Source organism: Canis lupus, chromosome 24, assembly GCF_003254725.2.
Source record: "Canis lupus dingo isolate Sandy chromosome 24, ASM325472v2, whole genome shotgun sequence".
NCBI lineage: Eukaryota > Metazoa > Chordata > Mammalia > Carnivora > Canidae > Canis > Canis lupus.
In genome coordinates this window covers 45,824,267-45,838,460 of record NC_064266.1, presented here as the reverse complement: position 1 = coordinate 45,838,460, position 14,194 = coordinate 45,824,267, and the positions used below count along the sequence as shown (strand labels likewise).

Below are 14,194 nucleotides of genomic sequence, written 5' to 3'. Positions count from 1 at the left end.
GACAGCGGGTGAAACGGGAGCGGCCTGCGGGCTCTGAGGGGGGATCCCGGGCTGGCAGCGAGCGGGCTGCTTGGGATGAAACACGGGGTGAGGGGAGTAAGAGGGAACCCAATTCCGGCGGTCCCGTTCCCAGCACTCTGGCGTCATTACCCGCTCGTTCAATTCCTTCCACAATCCTGTGAGGGTGGCACGGGCGTCACCCTCCCCCTGTAGCCCGAGGGGCTTAGCCACTCAACAAGCTCCGGGGTCAGGAGTGGCCGAGGAGCAAGTCACACTGGGGGCTCCTAGGCGGCCCCAGGGCTGTGGGCCGGCGCCCCTGGAAGGCCATTTGCAGGGCTCCACTGAGGCGGGGCACACACCTGGGCCAGGCCCCGGCAATGCCCGAGCCCGGGAGTCCCCACAGCCCTGTCTCCTGATCCTGGACATCTCCCCAGCGCTGTCAGCCGGCGATGGGTCAACAATCCTGGTCTCCGTCTGCAGAGGAAAAGCAAATGCACGATGGACCCGCTGGGCTGCACATGACACCGCGGACGGACTCCAAGCCTCTTGCCCCACTCAAGGTTCAAGCCACAAGAGACTGTGTGTACCTCACATTCAGAGTCCGGCAAACTAGTCAAAAAGGTTGAGTTTGGGAATTTGGCCACCCTTCGGGATAGTGGGATCAGAGCTCGGGGTGACCTGACCTGGGTGCTGGCTACACTGGGGTCTTGTCTGTGAACAGTCACCCGGCTGGGTGCTGTCACCTGTGCATCTTCGGGGTGGTATATCCCAATAAAGGGAGGAAGGCCTGAGTTATAAAAACAGGAGTGGTTGTAGGTTTTGAAAGGAGCCCTGCCTGGTGTCCTGACCAGGACGAGGTGCTCTGGACGGGGAGGCAGGCACGCTGAAGGCAAGTTTCTGCAAAGGAGCTGGGCGTGAGCGCCGACCTCACTCTTCCTGACCTGGGAACAGTGCGCGGTTATTTGTGGTGACCTCTCTTGGCAAGACGGTGGCCTGACATTTCCTCCCAAGCCAGCACGGGCTCTGTGCTGTTACCACCAGCCGGGCTCTCCACCAGCTGACACTGTGCTTTGAAACAGCCCAGCTGCCGAGCCGTCTGCTGGATGAGCTTGTGAACTATGTTCCGTGGTGCTGTGGCTCGTATCCGGGGTGGCGAGAGCACAGATCCTGCCTCCCGCGTGTGATGCAGCTCAGGCACCGTGCCTTGGTTTCCCCTTCTGTAAATCAGAAGGTGTTATCGCATCGACCTCAAGGTTATAGTTTCGAGGGGTCCAAGAGATGAGGGATGGGACGGTCACATAGTGTCCGATGCAGGTTCCATAAATGACAGTCGTCCTGGGGAGCAACTGCAGGGCAGGGCAGGGCAGGGGAGGGGCTGAACAGGCCACTCCATTAGGGCGGGATGTGCAGGTCTGTGGGCCTGTCCCTGCCGGACTGAGGCCCCAGGGCTGTGGGAAGAGGGGGCCCGTGTCCACTCTCCAGCCCGTGGCCCAGAGGCTGGCTGCCAGAGTGGGGGCCCCCATTCCTCCCGACACCAGTGCATGGTCCCATGATGGGGAGCATCCGAGCAAGGGGGCGGCTTGCAGATGGAGGGTCAGGGCCTGGCTGACAGGCACAGGGGCTCTGGGGCTTGCCCGGGAGCAGGTACAGGGGAGGGAGTCTGTGTGAAAACTGGACCAGCCCCAGGGAGAGAGAGGAGAGGGGGGAGGCACTGAGATGAGCCTTCTGAGAAGACAAAAAAAGTCAGATGCAGTTGTTTTGTCTTTGCCTGTAACCGTGCACAGTGCTCTCCGCTCCTGGCTGTAGTTAAGAGAGGGATCGTGCCCTACGGTGGGCGGACTGCACTGGGGCACGGAAGCCGGGCACTCGCCGCACATTTGCTCCTCGAATTTCCACGCAGGGTGACAGTCCCTGTGACGGAGCCCATGGCTCAATCACGTCGTCAAGAGGGACTCCGGACAGGGAGCCAGGAAACCCCGTTCCCGTCTAATAGCGGGGTACAAGCCGAGGGGGATGGGGCGCTGGGCCACCTGAGGTTTTAAACCTTCCTGTGGGCTGCCGGATGTAAAAGTAAGAAAATTCCACATTGAACAAAAGCTCTCTCATCTCAACACACGATTCTGAACCTGTGCTGCGCCGTGGAGGGAGGCGCAGGGACGACGGCACCTGGTCTCCAGGTGAAGGGTCGCCCGGGCTGTGAACCAGCCCCTCGCCCCGGGCTCGAGGCCAGCTGTCTGGAGGCCTCCGTGAGGCCAGCCCTTCCTGATGTCCTCTTTACGACCCCCTAAATCCTCTGGACCACGATTCCAGAGCTGCTCTTGAGATGATGAATATTTGAGCCAAGCTTCCATCTGTGTTTTCCGAGGCTAAATCAACCTGCCGCTCCTAACGCGGCTCCCCTGCTGAGGACCGTGTCGATACATCACCAGCCAACTCCAGGCCCCGTGAAGACGCGGCCTCAGTAAAAATCTGGTCACTCAGTTAATGCCCTTGCCCCTGCTCGGATGGAGGCGGGTGGAGCCGGGGGGCAGAGGGGTGAGCGGGGTGGGGCAGCCGTCCTCACAGACGCCCACCAGTGCTGCCCCCCGGCCGCAGACCAGCTCCCAGGCTCTGCCTCCTGCCTGGAGGAAGCCGCACGGAGGGAAGATTCGTGCAGGGGGCCGCACGGCAGTTGCTGTGATTCAAGTGACACATGAGGGAGGCACGGAGGCTGACCTGAGATTCAGCTATATGTGCGGGGAAGGGAACTATAATCACCTGTGGCTTCCTGGAGGAGGTGGCTATTGAGGTTGGCTTTAAGGGGAGATGTGAGTGACAGGCGCCAGGGGCCAGGAAGGCAGGAGGGGGGACAGCAGGGTGCAGGGGGTACCGGGGCCAGGAAGGAGGGGGTGGTGGGATGGGGAAGGGGAAGGGGATGGGGATGGGGAAGGAGATGGGGAAGGAGATGAGGAAGGAGATGGGGATGGGGAAGGGGATGGGGAAGGGGAAGAGGATGGGGAAGGGGAATGGGTTGGGGAAGGGGATGGGGAAGGGGATGGGGAAGGGGAAGGGGAAGGAGATGGGGATGGGAAGGAGATGGGGAAGGGGAAGGAGATGGGGAAGGAGATGGGGATGGGGAAGGAGATGGGGAAGGAGATGGGGAAGGAGATGGGGAAGGAGATGGGGATGGGGAAGGGGAAGGGGAAGGGGATGGGGAAGGAGATGGGGAAGGAGATGGGGAAGGGGATGGGGAAGGGGAAGGGGAAGGGGATGGGGATGGGGATGGGGAAGGAGATGGGGATGGGGATGGGGAAGGAGATGGGGATGGGGATGGGGAAGGAGATGGGGATGCGGATGGCGAAGGAGATGGGGAAGGGGATGGGGATGGGGAAGGAGATGGGATGCGGATGGGGATGGGGATGGGGAAGGAGATGGGGAAGGAGATGGGGAAGGAGATGAGGAAGGGGAAGGATATGGGGATGGGGAAGGGGAAGGTGAAGGAGATGGGGATGGGGAAGGGGAAGGAGATGGGGAAGGGGAATGGGTTGGGGAAGGGGATGGGGAAGGGAAGGGGAAGGAGATGGGAAGGAGATGGGGATGGGGAAGGGGAAGAGGATGAGGAAGGGGAAAGAGATGGGGAAGGAGATGGGGAAGGGGAAGGGGATGTGGAAGGAGATGGGGAAGGGGAAGGGGATGTGGAAGGAGATGGGGAAGGGGAAGGGATGGGGAAGGGGAAGAGGATGGGGAAGGGGAAGGAGATGGGGAAGGAGATGGGGAAGGAGATGGGGAAGGAGATGGGGAAGGGGATGGGGAAGGGGAAGGGCCGGGCCCCGCCCCCCACCGCAGCGTCACATCTCGCACTTCAGAGGTAAGGACATCATGTTACCCTTCCCAGATGCTGATAGCGAGATTTTCACACGCAGCTGGTATCTCAGGATGTTAACGGAGCGAGCGTCATATTTTAGGGGTAAGAAAGGAGGGAGAGAGAGAGAGAGGGGGCGGGGGGATTTTTCCATATGGTGAAGGTTCTCATTAAAATCAATTGTAAACTGCGCTAATGGCTGGGTTAACATCATTTGGAAATCATTGTAAATATCAGCTGCATCTATATTCAGCGTTTGAAATTTCCTTATTGAAGCCTGTATAGCTTTGTGTGTGTTTTTCAGTGGAGTGTTATTCATTTAAAGTTGTTTGAAAATCTGATCAGAAAGATCTTCAACCCAGAAATTTAGTGATTTGGAATCTGCCGGCGTCTATACTCTCGGGTGCTTCTTTTGAGGGGTGTTTAGCAGAAGGACATCTCCGGGCGCGGGGTGCTTGGCGTGCAGGGTGTGCTCCTGGATGGGCCGCGGCCGTGCGTTCCGCGGGGCCCCGATCGCCCCTGGGGGACTGTGAGTGAAGGCACGAGGCCTGGTTCAGGGGGTTGGCACGGACGTGGGGCGTCACTGCCGTCCAAGGCGGGCGACGGTGCACGTTTATTATCTGAATGCGCTGGACTGCCAGGTGGGCCGGTGACTTCCCCTCGCAGGGACGGGGGGCGTCCTGCTGCCTGGTGCGGGGGCGCAGGGGGTGGCCGGCCCCATCTCCGCCATGGGATTGGATATCTGTCGTGGTCACTGGACCGTCCGGGGGATTACGAACCACAGTGTGCGCAACGTGTGTGCTCGGGAGGGCGAGGCGGGAGGCACCGGCAGGTGTCAGCGACTGAGCTGGAAGTTTCCGCCTCCAGGGTTATTGTGGAGCTGGGCTGCGGCTGGCGGGTGGGCAGGTGCTGGAATCGCCTCGGGGTGCAGAGACCCCATACCCAGCCCGGGTCTACACCACACGCTGCCGTTTTCCGAGGCAGAGCCTACAAATCCACATCCGGGGACCCAGCCTACAGGACACCTCACCCTTCCTTCTGTTCCTCCGCTACCCTCTACTTCCATGCCTTGACTGTGAAGCCCTCCAACACGCTAGCTGTGCAACTCAATTTTATTTTTCCCCCCCTCACGGATATACTGCAGGGTAAGTACCTGCAAAATTTCCCCATTCCTGATAGGATGCCTACGGAGAGTGAGTTCTCTTCTTCTGCCCTTGAGAGCTGCCACGCGGGCGCGCTGGGAAGCTGCACGTTCACCAAGGCACCCTTCGTCTGCATTGAAATAGACTCGTTCCCTCGTGTGTTTGCATCGGAAAAAAAAAAAAAAAAAGTCTCGTTTCCGCCGACCCTGGGTTTGTCATCAGGCCCCGCGGTCCCCGAGCGATGGCACAGTCCTAATCAGGGCCTGGCTCGGCGCCGCACCCGGGTAGCTGGGTGTCCGAGGCTGTCGCCGATCTACGATCGTCAGATCTCTGCTGTCGCACGTCCCCTCGGTGGCAGCTGGGCTGTGCGTGCGTGCATGAGTGAGTGTGTGAACTCCGAAGACCCGGTGGGTGGGTTTTTTCCGCCAGGCCTGCCACAGAGATTCTCAAACACAGGGAGAAACGAGCCCCGATCGTTTAAATTGACCATCCTCTGCCCCAGCCGCCGCCTGCTTGCGCTGTGAATAATCAGCTTCCTGTCGTCTCCGGCCCGGCGGAGCGGCAGGTTAAGTGGCTGAGGCTACGGGAACATACATCACGACGCCCGCCTCCCCGCGTGACCCAGTTCCGCAAGGGCGGGGAGCGGAGGCCCCTAGTAGGTCATCAGAAGGAGATGCAGAGGGTGAGGGGGGCCGAAAAGCATTTTAGGAGCAATCACTTTAGAGAACGCTCCGGTGTCGGCTTTGGAAGATTAACTGAACGCCGGAGCCGCGTCTTCAAGACGCAGTGGCTCCTTAATCAGCAGTAACTACTGTGCCACCCGTCCTCAGCCACCCGCCAGCGCGAGGCCCGTCGGACCAGCTTCCAACAGGTGAGGGCGGGCCTCCGGTTTCCCCTTGTTGTCGTCGACCTTGGCAACTTGAGGGCCGCGCTCGCACGCGTGCAGGGCGCGCCGCCGGTGTTGAGCGTCCGCCACTTGCTTTCCTTCGCGTGGAAGCTCGTCTCTGAGGCCGAGCGAGCCCTGCCCGCACCGACGGCACCTCTTCTTCAAACTTCCTCCCGAGAAGCACGGAGCTTGGTGGAGGAGCCGCCAGGCCCGGCCCCGCGGGCGCCTTCCCCTTGGTCTCACACGCTCGCTCGCTGAAACCCTTCGCCTCCATTTGGATTCCTGGCTTCAAATAAGAACTAAAAATAAACCAAATCTACTTACAAAATAGATGTTGAGTGAGCTAATTTAACACCGCATTATCTGAAGACGGTTATTATAATCAAGATGGCTCTGCGTTGTTCTACAATCTCCTAATTAGATGTGGTCCCAAAAGCTATTCTGGCTTTTAGAAAAATTACCTTTGGAGAAAATGCCTGTATTTATAAATGTCTGTGTATGTGTGTGTACATATATTTATTTTTAGTTGTTGCATCTGACTTAAGAAACTATATTCTACTGAAAAACTCACACAACATGTTGCGAACTCACCCGGCCAAACGAGAAAAGCCAACGCCCTGAAAGCGGGGTGCGGGTCACTAAAGCCGCAGTGTGGGGGAACCGGGTGGTGGCGGGCCACCGAGTCGGGCCGTGGCCTTGCGTCCGCGTGGCTGGGCCTCGTCGCTCTCTGGGTGACCCGAAGGCCCCGGGACGCACAGCTGCCCTGCAGCAGGTCCCCCCACTGAGAAGAGCAGCTCCCCGCGGGCTGAGGGGCTGGCGGACGGGCATCCTCACCTGGACCCCCCGGGGCCTTCTGCAGACCACAGGCCTGGCCACATGCGAGGCTGCCCTCCCTGCCCCAAACCTGTGGGCGAGCGCACGTGCTCGGGCCGCAAGGCACACAAATACCGAATTACTTCTTCAATACACTTGCCTCCCGGATGGCGGACGGGATCCCAGAGCCGCTACCCTGTGTGCGGGGACAACGCACCCCCGGCGAGCCGGGGGGACCGACTTAGAGCCTCCCTGCCCCAGGCAGCCCGGTAACAGTCCCGACGGCGGCCCTGGCCTTGGCCCTGGCCCTGCCCCGCCCCTGCCCTTACCCCTGCCCTGCTCCTGCCCCTGCCCCTGCCCCTGGCACTGCCCTGCCCTTGGCCCTGCTCCTGCCCCTGGCCCTGCCCCTGCCTCTGCCCTGCCCCTGGCCCTGCCCTGCCCCTGGCCCTACCCCTGCTCCTGCCACTGCCCCTGGCCCTGCTCCTGCCCCTGTCCTGCTCCTGCCCCTGCCCCTGCCCTGCTCCTGCCCCTGCCCTGCCCCTGCTCCTGGCCCTGCCCCTGCCCTTGCCCCTGCCGTGCCCCTGGCCCTGGCCCTGCCCCTGATCTTGCCCTTGCCCCTGCCCTGCCCCTGCCCTGCCCCTGGCCCTGCCCTGCCCCTGATCTTGCCCTTGCCCCTGCCCTGCCCCTGCCCTGCCCCTGGCCCTGCCCTGCTCCTGCCCTGCTCCTGCCCCTGCCCTGCCCCTGGCCTTGCCCCTGCCCTGGCCCTAGCCCTGGCCCTGGCCCTGGCCCTGCCCTCCCCCTGCCCCTGGCCCTGCCCAGCCCTGGCTGCCTTCCCCTCGCATTTCACCCCCACCTGCGGCAGCCGCTGGCACGCCCCGCACACCTCACATCCCAGGCCTTCCTTCCAAGCCGTGAATGAAAGCAGAAGTGGAATCAAAAACAATTTCTGCAAGAAAAATAGCCTCAAGCCCTGTATCTTCAGCCAAATGTTCAACAGTGAAGGCGGGGGTGCTGAGCTGTGCCTGGAAGAGGAACACCTTCCCCGCGCGCGGTGCTTCGTACGCCCACTTTGTGGTTTCGTCTTTTCTTCCCCCCATCAAACCAGACACTTCTTCTAAGTCAAGCCCTCGGGGTGGAGCCGGGAAAGCGATGAGCAGGTGTGTGGGGACGAGGGGGGCGTGCGCCTCCTTCCCCCGGACTCGGGGCCCAGATCGAGGTGAACGTCGCCACGCAGAGCTGCCGGGAAAGAATCGCTGTGACCGTGTTTCTGGCACCAATTAGGTCATCGGTCAGACTGGCACGTGGCAAGAATGCGGCAGGCACGCAGGGAGGCCAGGTACCGGGCGGGGGCCTGGGGCCTGGGGTTTGGCCCCATGAGTGTTCGCGGCGGGGAGGCCCCACGGCCCGACCCCTGCTGAGTGGACAGCATGGCCGAGGACGCGGCGCTGCTGCAGGGGCGGCTCCAGGCGGCTTTGTCGGCGACGCGCTGTAGGCCTGGCCGCTGCCCGGCTCCTCGGGGCTCTGTCCCCATCTACAAGGGGGGCGTAAGCACCCCGCGGACCTCACAGGCTCGAGAATGACATGGCGCATCCCCTTTGCACACCATCTGTTTCAACTGTCGCGTTAATATGCCTTAAATTAACGTTCCTGTGGTGTTAACGTTAATTCTTTTGACGTTCTGGTCACTGGTGACGTCAGGGTCTCTCAACCTTGGCCCCGGTGACGCCTGGGGCAGGACGCATCTGCGTTGGGGGCCATCCCATGCGACGTCTAGCCGCGCCCCTGACTGTCCCCTGCAGACGCCAGTGGATGCCTCACCCCGGGGCGTGGCGACAACCAAAATGCCTCCAGACACTGCCCAACACCTCCTGGGCGCGGGCCACCCCGGCCGGGAGCCCCTGAGCTACGGGTGCTGCCAAACAGCCCGGGGGCGGAAGTCCTCCCGCGGACTCACCGATGCTGAGCCTCATTTCAGCAGCAAACACGTCTCTAGAGGTGAAGCTGGAAACACGGCTCTACAACTGGATTCCGAAAGGCCGACCTGGCCTCCTGAACCCCAGACCGAGCCGGGCTCGGGACGAATGAAGGCCTGGGTGTCCCAGGAGGGTCACGTGTCCTGGCCCCACCGGTGTCCAGCCACGGAGTGACCCCACGGAGCAGTGGGCGTTCTGCAGCGCCGCGTGCGGGGCGCCGCCTGGGGCATCGAATGCCGAGCCCGGGGACTCGAGAGCCCTGAGGACACCTGTCAGTAGTGAGGTCCCCGTCCCAGAGGCGGCGGTGCCCTGATCCGAAGGAGGACAAAAGGAGCGGCCCTCGCTGCGGCCACACTGAGCCAGAGGACCCGGCCCGGAGCGGAGCAGCGAGCAAGGAAGGGGCACGTCCAGGGAAAGTCTCTCGCCAAAGACACACAGTTCCGTGTGGGACTAAGTGGCCCTCCTCACAGCGAACGGGGAGCGCTGCGCATTTTACCCACAGACTCACCTGCCGGGCTGGGCACCATGAGGCCGATGACACGGAAGGTCGGCCAATTCGCTCACAACGTGGTTACTTCCACCCCTGGATCGGCATCCTCTGGCCAGAGGCGGGCCTGGGACTCAAGGGGACTCTGACCTGCGTCCTCACATGGCCTGTGACCCAAGTCCTCCTGCAGACGCCGGAGTCAGGGCGAGGCCGGCTCCCCCCGCCCGACCCAGAACCTGCAGAACACGCCCCCCTTCACGCTCCCTCGAACCCACAAAGACAACCCGGCTGCGTTTCCAAAGGAGGGTTTGGGTTCCCTTTTAGGGAAACCAGTCTTTATCTTGTGACCTTTTCCCCTATTTCCTTGGTCGTTTTAAAAGACAGTCCCTCACGTTCACAATCGGGTGTGTGCACCGGGGCCGCCTCGACACGCTCCTGAGACCGCGCAGAGCGATGCCCTCCCCCCGGGCCGCGGCGAGCCGCTGCTTCTCCCCAGAGGGCCTCCGCCCCACGGCGCGCCCCGTTTCCTGACCCGGTTCCTCCACGCAGAGCGAACACCCCGGGGGTCTGGCTGCCCGGGCTCATGCAACACGACTGCCCCGTCCTCCCCCGCGCTCCCCGGGGCACGTACCGCCCACGCTGTTCCCGGCTGCCTTCTCCCTGGGTCCCGCCCGGCCACTGAGAATTTTCCCGAGGCCAAATCATCTGCGGCCTAGAGGAAGTCCGTGAGTTTAACTTCAACGTCACCCCACTGTCTTAGTAAGTAAATTGGCCAAACAACCACACAGAACCTTCCGGGTGTTTTGTCTCAGCACATTGGGACTGTTGTCCGTTAGGACCCGCCGGTACGGACGGGGGTATTGCTGGTCTCCTGACCACAGTAGCTGCCACCAGGGACGACACAGGAGGAGGACGGCTTCTCTCTCCTGATGTCCCACTTCCCTCCACTCCCCGGACACCGGGAAGCTCACGCCAAGGGGGAGGGGCTCCCTGTAGCGCTCGGGGAGCCCCCCCAGCAGGCGGGCCGGGCGCGCTCAGGCAGGGACGACCATCACCCTGGCTCCCGGCATCCCTTGGTTTCCTGAGCTCCCCCCACGTCCGACCCCACGCGACACGAGGTGGGAGTGTACGAACACACGGCACGGCCGGCCTGGGAGAGCTCACGGCTCGGCGTTGCTGTTCTCTTTGTGGAAGAGCAGCACGGGTACGGTTCCAGATGAGCTCAGGGGAGGGACAGGTCCGCCACTCAGGGCCGGGGCAGGACTTCCCTGCACAGCTCAGGTCAGCCACTGCATCTCCTGATCACGCCGATGTACGTGTACCTAACGCTGCCTCCCAGTGAGCAGGACAGACCATTAGCGACTTATTGTTAATTTTTTTAAAAAAACCTGAAAACACCTCTGAACTGGTTGCCACAAACCAAAAGAACCACCTTAGCCTCAAAAGAGCCAACCTGCGGACACTCCGGAGAAGCAGGAAACGGACTCCCGGCAAGTGTCCGTGCTCTCAGGTCACACGCAACAAGATGGACAGACCGACCACCACCAGGCTGCTAGGCCTGAAGCTCACGCGGGAATCCTGCGCTCTGCATCACCTGGGCCTTGCAGATCGCATCCCCGTGGAGTCTGACCACCTTCTTCCTTTTTAAGATTTATGTATTTGAGAGAGAGAGAGAGCACATGAGTGCAGGGTGCAGAGGGAGAGGGGGAGAGAATCCCAAGCAGACTCTCCTCTGAGCGCCGAGCCCGACGTGGGGCTCGATCCCACGACCCTGAGATCACGACCTGAGTGGAAACCGAGAGCCAGAGGCTCAACCGCCCGAGCCACCCAGGCGCCCCCGAGGTTAACTGTTTTCTATGCTGGTTTCTCAAATTAGAGAGAAACTGGTTCGCTGCTTGGCCACCTCATCTCCGCCCCTTCCTCACGTGCACGTTAGCGGCGCATCACAGACCCCGAGGTGTGACCAGTGTCGCTCGCACGCAGCTGGAGCGGCGGATGCGCTCACCAATCCTCCCAGCTCACACGGGCCCTCTGCTCAGCACCCCGGGGAAACCAGGGGAGCGGAGACACGTTCTCGCAGGCAGGCGGGTGTGTCACGGGCATGCGCGTCCAGCTCGGCGGCGGGATCACTTACCTAGGAAGAAGAGAACAGAGAAGCTTCATTAGTGGGGTCTAGCTGCGTTCCCCTCTGGCTCCCTAACGATGGTGGTGACAGCGACAGGTGGACTCTGGTTATCCCCACAAGTACCCTGGAACCCCGTTAGTCCACACGGCGCGGCACGCTTTCTGGAACACGCTCCTCCACCCACTACTGAGCCCCTCCCGAGTCGGGCAACCAGAGTGGCGTCTCCAGGTCGTGGAGACAGGTGCCCTCAGAAGTAGTGGGGTCAGCAGGCTGAAGGAGGCTCCTGACATCTGGACCACGGCTCTTCCCGACTGCACCGCTTGCCTAATAAAATCATTCTTGAGTCTCAACGCCCTGAACAGGGAGCCAGGTAAGTAGCAATAACCAGGGGCATTTCCTAGGGGCCACACTCTGTTTCTCTCAGTTTCCCTGGGTCCTCCTCCTCCATCCAGCTGCATCAGCTCTTCTGCAGAGAGGCCAAACAGTATCCAAATTACGCTCAGCTGCTCACGGGAAGGATGGAGTTATTTATTTATTTATTTATTTATTTATTTATTTATTTATTTTTGGGGGAAGGAGTCATTGACCCTGAAACTTTGGAGCTTTAGCATCCAATACGGAGAAGCAGCTCGAGTGAGGATGCTGGAACGTGGTGCCGCCTCCCCACTCGGGCTTTCCTCTTGCTCCAAGCGTGACCAGGTATGACCAGTCTAGGGCTCTACAAAAAATGGAGATCATCTGCTATCTACGGGAGAAGAAAGTTCTTTCTTCCCTGAGTTCATTAGTTTCCTGGAGAGACACGCTCGGTGGATTGCTGCAGAGCGGTAACCGTTCCAGATCTTCAAACATAATGAGTTTGCATTTCCTGACTCTGTGGCAAGAGGGATCATAGGAACACCTGCCTGTGCCCACGAGGGGCCTGAAACTCCCAGTGAGCCTCCTGCACCCAGGCTCTCTGGGGATCCCGGGTCACGGGGCCGAAGGACAGGCGCTCGACTGGCCAACAGACTCAACACAGCTCACAGAGACGAACCACGAAAATTTGTAGGAACTGCTCCCACTCACCCTATGGCGACCCATCCAGCGGTCACCCCTGGCGACCAGGGTCACATCTCATCACAACACCTGCCCACGGCAGGCGGCTGCAGGAGCTCCCGCCATCTGGGCCTCCGAACACCTCCAGGGGCAAGAACACAAATACAGCTGCAGCCACTGGTCTCCTCTCATTCTAACTTTCTCTCCTTCACAAGCTCACACAGGCCGCACATCCCTTGGGGGTGAGCTGGGTCGTGGTCTGAGGCGGCACCTGATGCTCGGGCGGGGCAGGCCCTGACCCTGTCAGGCAGCGTGTGTGCACTGCCCTCGGCTCGGACAATGTGCGGTTTTCACAAGCGAGTCCTGAGTGTGAGCTCACTCCCAAGGCAGCATCTTAATGCACTTCGTGCCTCCAAAGGCAAGTGTGAGTAACAACTCTGTAATCTGTGGCCGCTGAGCTGGGGCTTCCTGTGCCCTCCTTTCTTCGTCACTGCTGGAGATGCTATTAAAAATTTCATTTCCATTTCCCAGTGCAGCCCGTGCTGTCTTCATTACCTGACAAACCCGGCGGTAATATAGACGAACGACTGACCGCTCACCCCATGCTGAGGCCAGAGGAGGCCGTGCACAGCCGGGCGACCCCACATCCGAGGAGGACACCCCGGTGGCTCCCAACAGGAAAGCGGTGGTCCTCACACTGAGGGCCATTGTCACGGCAACAAGAGCCATCATAAAATTAATAATAATAGTTATAATGGCCCAGTGATGACTCCGTGACACTTGGGATGGGCTGGTGCTCTTCTAAGAGCTTTGGGTGCATGACCCCACTGACCCTCCCAGACACAGATCTGTCCCCCCTGCCCAATCTGGGGATGAGCACATGAGGCTTGGAGGTGTTGGGGGAACCAGGATCAATCAGAGGCGTCTGGCCCTGGGGCCTCACTCCAAACCACTGCCCCCATGGGGTCCCTGCACATGCAGGCCTGTGGGACGGCAGGCTGCCCTCCAGCCAGGCACCCTCCAGCCACACAGGGTGGGCTGAGAAACCTTCCCTGCACAGCCCGACACTTGGCTCCGAGTCGGATCCTCGCTCAACCATACGTCCACCTCTTCTGCCCCAGGCTCCCGGCCCACAGGATTCCATGCACACCCTGGAGGAGGCTCCTCCAGAGGACCAGACAGCCCTGGGGCCCTCACTCAGCTTAATTCCTCCTCACAGGGGAGACAGAGCCAGTAGGACAGAGTTTCCACTGATCCTGGGTCAAAAAACCATGTCCATTTTTGGGATGGTCCTCCTGTGACCGTCCTCGACTCACCTGCAGAGGGGGGCAGGTGACGAGACCCGCCGTGGCTGTTTGGTTCTCGGGAGTTGATCTTAACACCCAATGCTTACTATAAATAGTAAGGGGATTTAGAAATCCAGCAGTTATTAAATTGAATTATCTTCAAAGAGGTAATAAAAACGAGCCATGCCATCCCCTGAGTTTGCTTACAATCAATTATTAAAGCATCGATATTTACACGGTAAGGAGAGCATGAGCGTACGTTTGTGGTCGCCCGCGCCAGACACTCTGAACATCCTCCTTCGCTGCACTGCAGACGGGCTGGCCCCCGCCGCCCGCCCTCCCACGGCTCTGCCTCGGCTTCTCCCCGAATGAAGCCTCAAGTGGGCTGTGGTGTCCACCGCAATCCCTACAACAACCCTAAACTAACTTAAAGGGCAGAAGTAAGACTCCAATAAATAACTCAAAATTCTAAAAGAAAAAAAAAGGCATCAATTGAAATAAAAAGAAAGATGAGAGAGAGAGAGAGAGAGAGAGAGGTCACAAAGGGAGACAAAACCACAAACATCAAGGGGGAGATCCGACTCCAACCACGTCAATAATAAACCT

General features: G+C 60.3%; 1 protein-coding gene across 2 annotated transcripts in view; it reads right to left on the bottom strand.

The window, feature by feature from the left end:
* The window catches only part of CDH4 (cadherin 4), a 504,369-nt gene that overhangs the window by 300,391 nt on the left and 189,784 nt on the right, over nucleotides 1-14,194 (bottom strand). The window contains exon 2 of one of the 2 annotated variants that reach the window (XM_049100352.1): nucleotides 11,148-11,276. The exons of the other annotated variant lie outside the window; for it this stretch is intronic. The gene's annotated coding sequence lies outside the window, so the exon portion shown is untranslated. The remainder of the gene's footprint in view (nucleotides 1-11,147; nucleotides 11,277-14,194) is intronic. 2 annotated transcript variants of the gene reach the window in all.